A 14,497-nucleotide genomic window follows, 5' to 3' on the forward strand; every position below is an offset into this window, starting at 1 on the left:
CCCCCCCCCCCCCCCTTAGGTGGATTCAGTCTGCACTGTAGTGACTGCAATTGATTTTGGCCTTCAAGTTAGTTAAAAACTAACTTGTTCATGTATTGCAAGTAGCGTACCTACTGAAGCACAGAATTTGGCACAGACTAACTGTTCTCTGACAGTTTTTGCAGTTGGTATGCACTGCTAGCAGCAGCCAAGTTAAGTAGTTTACAGCCAACACAGGTATGTGCTAACTGTTGACAGGAGCTGCAGTTGCTATAGCATAAGCATACTCTTAGAAGGACCGTCCATTACTTCAAAGCAGAAGTCTTGCTCTGAAGTTGATATTACTATGGCATCAGAATGCAGCAAAAGCTTCCCTCATTTGATCATTTTCTGCAAGGCTATGCAAGGGAATGTATAAATATCTGCTTAAAGAGTTCCTCCTGATATAGAAAAAGCAGATCCTAATTAACATTTTTTATTCAGAATTCTAATCCACATGACTTGCAAGAACCATGCAGTAATTATATGAGTTAGGCCACATCAGGTACATCTACACATGCTATTAATGTAATATAAGCTTTCTGCACAATAAAGTACTGTGTAGTAAGCTTTTCCTGGGAGCACATCTACACATGCACTGACTGGGAGCAAATTTGCACCCAACAGGAGCAGTTCAGGGCAGGGCTACTCCTTCTCTACTCTGCTCCCCTACAGCAGCTAAAGGAAGCTCCATCCTCTCCCAGGTGCCAGCCATGAACTGGCAGGGGACATCTGGGGAGCAGGGGAGATGTCCTGCCTCCAGGCAGCTGCTTTCCAGCCCCATACCTTTTCCCTGGGCAGCTGCCTCCCGCCCTGCCCCCTCTCCAAGATCAAAATGGGTCCTGGGACACTGTCCCCTGCCCCAGGCTGCTGTCTGCTGCCCAGCTCCCACTCTGAGATTAGAGTGGAGGCTGGGCAGCAGACAGCTGCCTGGGGAAGGGAATGGTATCCCAGCCTCTGCTGTGATCTTGGGACAGGGACTGGGCAGCAGGCAGCTGCTTCAGGCAGGGGATGGTGTCCTAGACCCCACTGCGGTCAGCCAATTGGAGCAGGGAATGCGAAGCAGGAAGGTGCCTGGGGACAGGACAGTTCCTGTACCTCCTGCCACCTGGGTTGACTAGGAGTAATTTGATCCCAGTCAGCTGTCTACATGGGCGCTACAGTGCAATAGCTAATGTGCAGTATATCTACTGTGCAGAAGACTAATTTACTGTGTAGTAAATGCTGTGCATATGTAGATGGTGATGCTTTACTGTGTAGTAGATTTGTCTACTGCACAGCAAAGTATCCCATGTAGATGCACACATCTAGGAACACTTCTGCTGTATAGGAATGCCAGCATTTTATATCACCAAAATTATTCTGATGCAGCATCCCCTAGAGCTGGACAGTAGAAACACCACCACGCTGGACCAGACAAGCTTATAGTAGTAACAGAGCACTTCTCCTAATATAAGTCCATCTGTACCAGATGCTTCCTCTGGCACAGCAGTGCTTGTTCAGGATTGTACCTCTTCACACCCTGATCAAAGCAACTAGGACAGCAGTAGGCTATAGTGTAGACAACACCTAACAATACTGGAACAATCCTCAGGATAGTTTCACAACTATCAAGGCTGCAACTGACACAATGCAAGAGGCACAAAGTGGCAGAAAAATAGCTTAAATGGGTTTCTATTTTAAGTTTTCAAGCTAGATGTTTTTAATGTCCAGTGAAATCAATGTCTCAGATGAAATGGGGACACTAATGAAGTAAAACGCACCCATCTACATGTGTCTTTAATACTAATTAGCCTATTTTAATGCGCATTAAAGCAGACCAAAAAACCATGCTCTTTAAATAACGCATGTTAAAATAAGCTAATGTGCATTTTTCCAGTAGCTCACAGTGGAGGTACTAGATTTAATGTGCACTACCCAAAGTGTATTCATGAACATGTAGACACACCCACTGACACTATAGGCAAACTCATGGCAATCATTTAGGCATTCATATTTGTCAGCTAGTGAAACTCTTTTGGCACCACATAATCTGAAAATGTAAAAGATCCCACATTATCTTTTATTCTGAAGTGACACATCAAGCAGAGCCCAAGGGTGCAATGATTACACAAGATTAATACAATTTGAAATCTGCAAATATCTGAAAAGTGCATGCACCAGGGACAGGAATTATTTAGGACAGTAAGAAACCATAACTACTGTGAGTAGTGGGATAAAATAAGAATGAAAAATTAAACTGAATTTCAGAGAATTAAAAAAGTCTTCTTGGTATTGAACGGTATTATGTTCTGAAATTTATTTAGGGAAATCACAAAACAATAGGGGTCTGCGAAATGGGCTGTATTCAATTCAGATTTGGCCCAAATCAGGGACAGTGATTCAATTAGTTTATTTGGATCACTGTCCCAATTCGATTTGGCTGAATCCAAATCTGAAGATTCAATGCCGATTCGAAGAATCAGCAATTTGGCCATGGACACAGCTTTAAATGTTTTTTCTACATACCTCAAGGTACCAGGCATGGCTTGTGAATGCTGCAATGGTGAGGTCGATGGAGTGTCCCACAGGACCGTGGCAGGTGGGTCTCCCATGTACTCAGTGGCGGACCTGGAAGTAGTTCTGGTCCACCCCAGGTGTCCCCCTCCCCCCAGACCCAGAAGGCACCAGTCACTGATTCGGGGGTTTGGGAGAGACCCCCACATGCTTCACGGTGGACCCAGAAGTGGACTGGAAGTACTTCTGGTCCACTTCTGGGTCCGCTGCTGAGTGCACTGCCCCCCCCCCTTGCTTCCGTGCAATGCTCCATCCACCCCAGCATCTCAACATTCATGAGCTGCCTGGTACCTTGAGGTATGTAGAAAAAACATTTAAATATGTGTCTATGTCTGAATCCTTGAATCTTTCCGAATCGATTAGGAGGGATTAAAGGGTCTCCTGATTCGATTCAGATTCAGAGATTTGGCCACCGAATGGGGCTGAATCTCCAGCGAATCAAATCAGTGATCAAAGCTTTGCACAGCCCTACAAAACAACCATGGTAACAGATATCCACAAAAACAGAACCATGCAGGAGCAAATTGAAGTGCAAATAAGTAGCAAGACAAAAAAGAATACCAAAAACGCAGGAAATAAACATGTCAATGACACTATTAAGAGATGTAGAAAAATAGCTGCATTTTGTTTTGGCCTTGATTTATCAGGCGCAAAAGATCCATGAAAAATGTAAAATCATCCAAACACTTGTGAGGTAAGGACTCACTCCCCAGCCATTGTATAACTGAAGTCACTCCACTCCTTCAGCAGGAAGTTCTTTGTTGCTATCACACAGCAGCCTAGTTGTCTCTGGCCTCCCTTTGCTTACCCTGATCTAACCAGATAAAGTGAAATATTGCCCATAAAGTACCACACACTTGGCATTCTTACTGTGGAAGTTCTATGGTGCACATAATGCCTATTATATGCAGTGTGACTAGATAAATACTTTCAAGTACCTTGAACTTTCTTCTCACAGGGATCTTCAGCAATGATTTTTCCTGTATACTGTCCTTCTGGACATTGAGTGTTTTTACACATGCTCTGGGAGGGGAGGGGCATGCTCCAAGAGCCACTCTAATAAAAGCGCTCACAGTGTCTCATGTATCAGCATCCCTGTGCTTCAAAATGGTGGTGGGGGTGCTTTATTTAAAGCTTGTCGAACAAGCTTTAACCAAAGTGCCCTCACCACCAATTTGAAGCAAGGGGATACTGATACACAAGATGCTGAGGCTGGCTGGAGCACGCTAATTAGCACACTCCAGCAAACTCGATTAATTGAATCTGCTCCAATGTGCTGTAATTACAGTATGTCGGAGCAGCCTCCTGGAATGTGTACAAACACCCATTGGGCTTGGCTGTACAGCAGATGCAAAGGCCTGACTATGTACTACCTACCTTAGGCTACTGATACACTCAGGAGGCAGAAATCTGTCAGTGAAGCTGCTCTGGAATCACTTCAATTCCTGCTTTTGAGCCCTCCATTCACAGAGGGTCTGAGAGTGGGTGTTGGGGAATGAGCCTACAGCAGCTGCACTAGCAAACCTCTGGCTTTGAAGCATGTAAGCAGGTAGGCAGGGGATTTTCAGCCCCACATTCCCTGAGCAATCCCAACCTCAAAGACTCTTGCATTTCTTCTCACCCAGAGATATGCCAACGCAAGCCCCATAAACATGGAGCTGGCACTGGGAGATAAGGATCTCCCAGCCCAGGACCTACAATCACAGAGCAAGGGCTGGGAGTTCCTTGCTGCTGGAGCAGGGGGACATTGTCCCTGCCTGGGCTCCAGTGGCGGAGACCACTCCAGCAGCAGGCAGCACCTGAGGGCAGGGAGCAATGTCCCAGCCCCCCCAGGAGACAGCTGCTGCAGGGGCCCATTGCAGGGCCACAGGGAGTGGGAACAGTCTGCTTCTAGGAGCAGCAAATCTGTTCCCGTGTCCTTGTACACATAGACATATGCCCAGAAGAATTTACTCTTGAGTCGTTTATTGAGAGTAAACTGTTTCGGGATTATTTGCACGTGTAGATGCACCCAAGGACAGCTTAATAAAAGAAGTAGGATTTGGGCCCAAGTGTTGTCTTTTCCCTTTTTGTCAATTCCTTCCCACTTTAGAGTTCTTACACCAATCCTCTTCTTTTCCAGATTAACTAATAATTTACCACTGAATCAAAAGCCATGGTAAAAAAGAGTCCAGTAAGATCAGATCTTCTGCCTTTTCTTAATCTAAAACATCAGTTATGTTATTGAAGATATCGGATGCATCTAACACAACCTTCTACAAGTCTGAATTTTTAAACATAAAAAGCAAACATTTTAAAGACTTCTATTTTAGCAGAAGAGACTGTTGTATAAGACTTCTGCTAAGTAAGCCAAGTCCCTAAGAAATGACTTGACAACCTGTGACTTGTTTACATTTTCCTTATGTCACTGATACAAAAATGAAGTATTAAACTGGACCCACTAAAGAGGTTTTCTCTAGCTAGAAGCTATTTATCTGGTGCAATGGGTGGTTCATCAGTTGGAAAGGATCAAATGATTGTGCTGCAGCCACTTAGGTTTGATGAGTAACCACTACAGTTTGGAAAATAAATTTTCAAAATGTTCTTTGTTTTAGATATTCAGGTTCTAAAATGAGGGAAAGGGGGAAAGGCTTTTCATAGGTTGCTTAAAATATTGGGCTTTTCTGGATCGCATTAACACCATATTATCTTTAAAGGTGAATGAGCTTTTCAGATAAATCAATTCTTTGATAAAGATCTGACCCTTCTTTTTAGGTAACAGAGCTTGTAATAAACACCTCAAGATTTCCGCTTCCAAAGCAAAGGAAAACCAGACTTGTCCTTACCTAATTTGAAGGCTAGAAACAGATATTGTTTTGTCCCTCAACAAGTTGTGTCTGTGTTTGTCCCGGAACAGAAATATCCTGGGATTGGCATGTACAGGCATTGCCCTTCTAATCATGGTTTAGTGAATGGCTAAATGTACTGCTGCTTTTCTGCTATTGATTCAATGACGCACTGACAAACCATTCAGATGCACTTTGTCACCTCCCAGGATAAACTGTTTATACTTCTTATCCTGAGAACATTTTTTAGGATTTACCCCAGGACAACAAACCTGGATGTCCAAACAACTGTATTTTGTCTCAGGATGACAAGTTTTATCCCTGGGAAAATGCAACATCTGTTTGGAACCTAAGTAACACTAGAATTAAAGCAGAAAGGGGCAAAATCTCAATTTAAAAAAAAATCATTACATGTCATTTTAAAACAAAATCAGGCTTTTTCTCAACTACATTGTGAGCAAGAAATAAATTGGTTTAAAAGAGATTAAACTGAAACAGAGCTATCAGATATCTAATTGGCACCATTATCTCTAAGAAAGTGTCTGGCTTTATAGTGCCATAACTATTGACTCCATTTTAGTGGCCTTTCTTTGTTTTCCTAGTAATTTCATTCCAAGGAGTGCTACAGAAGGACAGGATTATAACTATATTTATATTTTCTTTTAACAAAAAAAAATCCCCACTGATAATAAAGGAGTTGTCCATTTATCACATGCTTAGTTAATTTAAGCTGAGGTAAGTTAGTAAAGATAAAAAGTAACAACTTGCCTTAAATTTATTTTTCATGGCTTTTCTCTTCCAGTTGTGTTCATGATCAGAGTTTGTACCATTTTTGTGCAATTACAAGGGCTAATGTTGACCAACTATTGCATGTTAGTTAAAGATAAGAGGGTAAATGTTCTGGCCAGCTGAATTTTTTTCCACTCCAGGAGGAAGGAAAAAAAGTCTATCTGATGAGAGGCATTTTGATTACCACTACAACCGTCCATTGAATTTTCTCATTTAAAATAGAAATGTTAGTTTGACCCTCATCACAAAAAAATGTGAAGTTTGCAAAAAATGATGACATATTTTAAACTTTTGCAGCAAGGATAAACAAATAGCTGATTTTTCAGTTAGGTGGCTGAATAGAAAAAAAAACCAAACTGAAAAAGTTTTGAGACAACCCAAAAATCAACTTTTTCAGAATTTGAGGCAAATAAGAATCATTTCAGATTGGACAAGAGGTGTTATTCAATCTAAGCCAAACCATTTTTAAGCATTTTAGCAAAAACAAAGAATTAATTCTACAAGCACAGTAAGAGGGAAGTAGTTGAGTTTAGCCCTTGTGCCCAGCAAGCTGGCAGTAAGGACACTCACGTGAGGTATGGGAAATAGTATGCTAATTTCACTAGAATAAATGGGCCTAGAGAGTTAAAGGGATGCTATCACGACCCCATCACTGCATAGCACTAAACAGTCAAAGAAGATTCAGGGTTTCAAGTACAGAGACATTAGACTCCTTAGTTCTCCGGTAACAGCCACCACTAAAACACATTTTTAATTAAAGATAAAGAAGGTGATACAGGTAACATGCTAAATGCCGTCTCATTTAATGCTGTTTTGCTATAACACTCATTTTAAATTGATAGGTGATTCCACTTAGCACTCAGCGAGTTTCGTTATAATGCTGGCGGTTGCCATCTTAGGTCATTAAAAACACTTGCAGTCACCATCTTGGGTCATCAAATGCTTTTGGTTTCACTTAACGCTTGTTTTGCTTATTGCTCAGTTTTTCAGGAACCAATTAAGAGCGCTAAGCGGGGGTTGCTTGTACATCTTATTTTCGGTACATTTTAAGTAAGGCTTTCATTTTGACAATACCCTTTACTACATTAGCCTTTAAAGGAACTGACTTTCTATAAAGAACCTCCCTGTTCAGTTTTTCAAAGGCTATTAAAGTCAGGATGAGCTGGATCTGTGAGCTGAAGTCCACTCCCGCTTTCCTAAAGCCAAAAGAAAAGGAGACAAAAGAACAGCAAAGAGATTCTCTCTCTCTCAAGTAGGATCATATTTAAAAAAATTGTTGCTGGAAAAAGACAAGCACAGCACACTCTTGTCAGCTGCTCTGAGACCTGGCAAAATAGTGCCAACAGAAGCCGATTTACAGCCTTGCTTTTTGTTGTCTCGTTGGTCATGGTCTCACAGTAGTGGTGCAAAAGATGAAATCTTGGCAAGTTAAGCTAGATCCTTATTAAACAAAAAGCAAAGAGAGAGAAAAGACTCATAAGGGAGGCATGGAAAGAGACTGATAGCAGCAAATCCATCTGGTATTTGGGATTTAGCAGAAGTTGGTAAAGGTACAACAGCATCAGTTCCATCTCTCTGGCCCACTCTGGTCAAGACACCTCAGGACTAGGACAAAGCAAGCCCAATATAGTCACAGGAGGTTCTCGGGTCCTAAAAGGCAGAGAGGGTGCTATCCCATGACAATGAAGGTAGCACCTTTCTCTCTAGATCTCCCTGGCACAGTTGTCAAATTATGCTCCCTCCTGGCTCAAATTACCACGCTCTTGTTCACTAGACATGATTTTAGCAATTCTTTAGGAAGCCCCCTCTTTTCTTTTTTTTTTTTTGGAATAACCCAGTGATTTTTGTCTTTTGTGATTAACCATTTTATGTAACAGACTCAGTTGGACTTTTGTTATGGTGGATAATTTGGAGAACAGACCTATGCATAGCAGTCACGTAGGTTTAATTTCCTTGTGTGGTCAATTCAAAGAAAGGATTGAACCATGGTCCCCTACCTTCCAGGAGAGTGCTCTACCTCTCCAGGATATGCCTGTCCCGGAATCACACTAGTTAAACCTCTTAAAGTAATCAAATATTCCTTGAGTGAGAAAAAGCAGGAATAATTGTACAGCCTAGTGGTTCAGGCACTATTCTGGGGGAGACTCAAACTGGGTTCAAATCTCTGCTGGGAATAAAGCAGAGAAAGTACACAAACCTGGAAGTGAGGGTCTTTACCACAGGGTAACCATGTTATCCTCCTCCCTGAATTTTTTTTAAAGCAGCCAAAAGTATTTGAAAACACTTCCAGCTTGACCAAAACTGCATGTTGCTCAGTACTTATAAAGTAATTAGCCTAGTCCTATTTTGCAAGACATTACAATGGTCACTGGTGCTTACAAACCATTGCCAAAATGACAACATTAGGATTTCTCTGGAACTGCCTTAGCTGGCACACATGCCATCTCTTTATGAACAGATCAGGTAGCCCAATAGAAGGGAGACTCACACTTTGCTCTTGGTTCAGTCTTTCACCATAAACATTGCAAAGATGTCGACAGAATCTCCAGGGCTTCATGGATCTGCCTGCTAAGTACCCTGGGACGTGTGTAGACGAAATGGGTTTTAAAAAACACCACTTCAATTTAAGTGCAATTAAACCCCTGTGTCGTACACATACCCAATTTACCTGCCTCTCTGGTGGCAGGGAGGGGAGAGCAAATTGCCAGTGGGTGCAGTGGTCCCTGGGATGCAAGGGGTGGGGTGGGGGCTGGTGTTTCCCTCTGCGGCAGCAGCAACCCCCTTCAGGCGGCACCCGCCTGCAGGCAACTGGCTTGGGCAGTTCCAGGGGGCACCACAGCCTCAGAGGGAAGCACCGGGCCCCCGCGCACCTCAGGCAGGCAGGCAGGCTCCAGGAAAAAAAAAAGACCAGGCTCGCTGCTTTTTTTTTCCTCTCTTGAGCAGAGCTTGCCTTCCCAGGCTGCTGCTGGGCTGCCTGCAGGGCTTCCTGTGGAGCTGCACAGAGCCCGGTGCTTCATTCCTCAGCTGGTAGGGCACTTGGAGGAGTTTTAGTTTACTGTGCCCCAAGTCATCTAAGGCACATTATGCCACTGAATTTGCTACAGTGGCTGTAATTAATGCACAATACACCACTGAGGTACACAAACACCAACGCCATTAAAGTGGTGCAAAAGCATTTAGCCCGCTTTAAAGTGTCATGCACACATGCCCCTTGTTCCATCTACACACAGCCCTGGACTGCAAGGAACTACACTGCAGGCACTACAAAGGATACCAAGACTGTCTGCAACAGCCAACCAAGACAACAGGCCATATTTGCTGAAGACTCCCCTCTCCCTAAACAAATTCTTTCCAATCACACCCTTTGTACCTGGAGAAAAGGGTAGGTCATGTTTCTGCTATACCTCCTTTAAGTCTGGCTGCCAGGATCAGATGATTTCCATCACCTAGGTGCTCCATTAGAACAGTGCTAAAAGAAGCTGCTGCATCTATCTACACATCCCTGACCACACCTCCTTCCCTGAACCACCATGCACTTTCTTGGCCACAGTAGAACAGTATTTTGACAGAAGGAAGGTTGCCTGGGGCAATGCATAGGGGGTGCATGTGGCGGTGCACCCCCTGCAAAAATACACTGGTGGGTGGTCACCGACTCATGGTTGGTGCTTGCCACCCCCACCACCCCACTGCCAACAGTGCCAGCGGCATCTGCGGGAGCTCCCTGCTCACCGCTGCTGGGTTACCGCCGCTGCTGCCATGCTCCCACCACTGCTGGTACAGCCATCTCCCCCCAGCCACCAGGGGCATGTGCTGTTCATGGGGGTTGCAGTGTCTTTGTGTGGCTCTAACCTTCTCTTCTCCTGGCAGATTTCACAGTGCCAAGGATCAGTGCCAGAATTTGTGCCTGGCAGCAACTATGGAATAAGCTGATCCATTGTATTAAAAAGTCTTGACTCCAGTTGAGAGAGTTTTAGATATCATTGTTTACTACATTAGTGTTAGCGTCACATTTACAGCTCCAAGCAAGCTAGAGTTAACTACCGAGAGGTAAGTGGGGAGGTAGGAGAGCGCTACCTTGTTTGCACAGAGCTTCTCTGCATGTGAAAAGTATGTGTACCTTAAACATCAGTCCTTGCAATGAAAATCTCATTAGTCTTGCAGTACTCACAACATAACCCCTCCCTGCTTCAGATCCCTTTACATAGTATTTCCAGCTGCAAATTTTTTACCTGGCACTGCAAGGTCCTGCAGAACTCTGCCCCTGCCTATGTGTGCTCTCTTTCTTTCACCTACTAGCTTCCTTCAGTGCCTGCTCCTTTCATCCCACTGAAGTCCCTACACCACTCCCCTACATTACTCACAACTTAGTTCCATAGTTGGTAGGATCGGAAGGGACCTGAGCAGATAAGTCCAACCTCCTGCCATGGCAGGAAAGAGTACTGGGGTCAAACGACCCCAGCAAGGTGTTCATCTAGCCTCCTCTTAAAGACCCCCAGGGTAGGAGCCAGCACCACTTCTCTTGGAAGTTGTTTCCAGATCCTAGCTGCCCTGACCGTGAAGTAGCGCCTCCTGATGTCTAGCCGAAATCTACCCTCTGCCAGCTTGTGACCATTATTCCTGGTCACTCCTGGCAGTGCTCGAGGGAACAGGGACTCCCCCAATGCCTGCTGGTCCCCCCTGACTAGTTTGTAAATGGCCACCAGGTCCCCCCTCAGCCTTCTCTTGTGGAGGCTGAACAGGTTCAGGTCCTGTAGCCTCTCCTTGTAGGGCCTTCCCTGCTGCCCCCTGATCATGCGAGTGGCCCTCCTCTGGACCCTCTCCATGCTGTCCACATCCCTCTTGAAGTGCGGCGCCCAGAACTGGACGCAGTACTCCAGCTGCGGCCTGAACAGTGTCACACAGAGGGGGAGGATCACCTCCTTGGACCTGCTAGAGATACATCTGTGGATGCATGACAAGGTATGGTTTGCCTTCCTGAACTTCTAGAAAGGTCCCCTTCCCCTGTGGAACAGCAGCTCTCCTCCTCCTCTAAATTCTCTCTAGAATATAACTCTTAGTCCTTGCACCCAACCACATTAAAACAGAAGCTTTCCTTCAGGCTGGGGTCTGTTTGAGGGTGCATGACTGGACCAAGGAAGCAATTAGGCTTTCAGAGACAAGGCTTGATGTTTCTTGCTGCAAGGCCAAGTTATAAACTAAGGACTCCTGCAGCAGCTCTGGAAATCACAGGTGCCTGCCCTGAAGTCTATCAGAAATAGGCCCACCATGCCTGGGCAAAGCTGCAAAGCTGGGCATACCAGCCAAGGTAATCAGAATCCAAGAGAGAAAGTTCCCAATCGAGGTAGAGGTTTTCCACCCAGTGCAAGAAAGCAAAGGCCAGTCATCCTCACCAACAAAAAGCAGGCACTGAAGGGTGTGAAGGTGGAAGGCAGCCAACCTGCTTACCAGGTCAATCAGGTCCTGGCCCCCTGCATTGGTGGGAAGGTAGAGGACACTGCTGAGACAATGGTGCCCATTCCAGAGAATTCCACAAGGAGCTTTTGGAGCTTTTTGAACAGGGTTATTGATGGATAGCACACCTATACCACAGAGTTGCAGCTACCAAGTTGTTGATGACCAGGACCCAACTGCGATAAGAAAGACTAGGCAGGTGCCAGAAAGAAAGAAAGCATCACCACTTTAGTCACACCTCAACCTCCTCAGCAAGGCCTTCCCAGTTCTTTGCTAGCTAGTCCAGCATGCCTAGGAAAATACCCAGGGCTCTGAAGCCATTTCAGCATCAAGACAGACCACCAAGCAAATCTGAGAGCTGAGCATTAGCTCTGGTGCCAAGGAGAAATGTGTTGTTTTTCACCCAGTTGATACAGGCTGAAATAGCCTACTGACATTATCACCCTCGCTGCTCACAAAAACAGTCACATCGTTGGCATGCATTGACAACTTAACCTGTGGGGAAGGGGCAGCAGGTGGGGCTGCAGTTGAAGGAAGGACCGGGCCTGTCAGTGGCTCAGTGGTTCAGGCATAGAGCACTGCGGAGAAAGGGCAGCCCTGCCGAATACCCCTGCATCCGGGGAACAGGGCACAAAGCACTTCATTCACCCTCAGGAGGCTAGAGATGTCTCAGTACAGGAGCTGGACAGTTGAAATAAAGAGACACCCAAAATCAAAGGCTTCCAGAGTTTGGAATAAGGATTCATGATTGACTCAAAGGCTTTTTCTTGATCCAGGGAGGCAAGGCTGATGTTCAGACCAAAGAGCTTCGTGGCTGCCAGGAGGTCATGCAGCAGACACAGGTTGTCCTGAATGTTTCTACTGGGTATGAAGTAGCTCTGTGAGAGGCCTACAATCAAGGCCAGGACCATTTTGAGGCAGCTAGCCAGGGATTTAGTCAAGATTTTCTAATTGGTACACCGGAGCAATTCCAATCCCCAGTTGTTGATGTCACTGAGAATCCCTTTCTTGGGCAGCAGTCCGAGGACTGCTTACTGGCACCTGATCTGTAGGATCCCATCTTTGAGGCTCTCCTGAAAGATGTGCAGGAGGTCTGGACCAAGAAATGACCAGAAAGTCTTGTGGAATTCAACACATAATCTGTCAAGGCCTGGCGTCTTTCTCTAGGTTGAAAAATAACAGGGCCGGGGCATCAGCTGCTGTGAGTTCTTGGAAGATGGCTTGAGTTTGTGTCCCCCGTGGTTCATGCTCTACCAGTTCTCTCAGGTGCTCTTCCTGAAGCTTGAGGCTCTCATGCAGCCCATGGTCATTACCAGCATCCTTCAGGATAGCCTCAAGCTCCACATTGTTATTCTCAAGCTCTTGCACACTTCAACAGCAGTCCTGGTCACCTGCTTGTATTCTGTTGGCAGAAAGTCTTGATTTGTGCTTTCCCATTTCCCACCACTTCTCCAAGAAGGGGAAGTCACTTCTCGAGGCCACCCAGGTCTGCCAGAAGTACAGGAAGAAGTCCTGAAAGTAAGCATCCTGCAGAAGACTAACACTGAGGTGCCAGTAGGGTGCTCAGGTGCAAGTCAAGTCAGGAAAGCCTCATGAACACCAGATCAGGCTCTGGTCTGAGGGAGTCTATACACATAGTTTCATAGTTTCTAGGGTCGGAAGGGACCTGAGCAGATCATCTAGTCCGACCCCCTGCCATGGCAGGAAAGAGTACTGGGGTCAAACGACCCCAGCAAGGTGTTCATCTAACCTCCTCTTAAAAACCCCCAGGGTAGGAGCCTGCACCACCTCTCTTGGAAGTTGGTTCCAGACCCTAGCCGCCCTGACTGTGAAATAGCGCCTTCTGATGTCTAACCTAAATCTACCCTCTGCCAGCTTGTGACCGTTGTTCCTGGTCACTCCTGGCTGTGCTCGGGGGAACAGTGACTCCCCCAATGCCTTCTGATCCCCCCTGACCAGTTTGTAACAGGCCACAAGATCCCCCCTCAGCCTTCTCTTGTGGAGGCTGAACAGGTTCAGGTCCCGTAGCCTCTCCTCATAGGGCCTGCCCTGCTGTCCCCTGATCATGCGAGTGGCCCTCCTCTGGACCCTCTCCATGCTGTCCACATCCCTCTTGAAGTGCGGCGCCCAGAACTGGACGCAGTACTCCAACTGCGGCCTGACCAGTGCCGCATAGAGGGGGAGGATCACCTCTCTGGACCTGCTCGAGATGCATCTGTGGATGCATGACAAGGTACGGTTGGCCTTCCTAACTGCCTCCCCACACTGCCGGCCCATGTTCATCTTGGAGTCAATGATGACTCCAAGATCCTTTTCCGCCTCCGTGCTGACAAGAGGGGAGTTCCCCAACCTGTAGGTATGGTGCCGGTTGTTCCTCCCCAGGTGCATCACCTTGCACTTCTCTGTGTTGAATCCCATCCTATTCTCATCCGCCCACCCTTGTAACCTGTCTAGGTCTGATTGTAGCCTGTTGCTCCCTTCTAGTGTGCCCACATCCCCCAACATGATCCAAGGTGGGGGCGGGGGGGCTTTAATTAGAGTAGCTCTGAGAGTGTCATGTGTATTCAGTGTCCCATGCTTCAAAATGGCAATGGAGACACTTTAACTAAAGGTCATTCGATGAGCTTTAGTTAAAGTACCCCCCACCACAATTTTGAAATGTGGAGACACTGAATACAAATGATACGGAGGCTGTTGGAACATGCTAATTAGCATGTGTCAGACTCAGTTAATGGATACTTGGTTAGATGAACACCTTGCTGGGGTCGTTTGACCCCAGTACTCTTTCCTGCCATGGCAGGGGGTCGGACTAGATGATCTGCTCAGGTCCCTTCCGACCCTAGAAACTATGAAACTAT

Source organism: Gavialis gangeticus, unplaced genomic scaffold (assembly GCF_001723915.1).
Source record: "Gavialis gangeticus isolate Ggan-Ray unplaced genomic scaffold, GavGan_comp1, whole genome shotgun sequence".
Taxonomy (NCBI): Eukaryota; Metazoa; Chordata; order Crocodylia; family Gavialidae; genus Gavialis; species Gavialis gangeticus.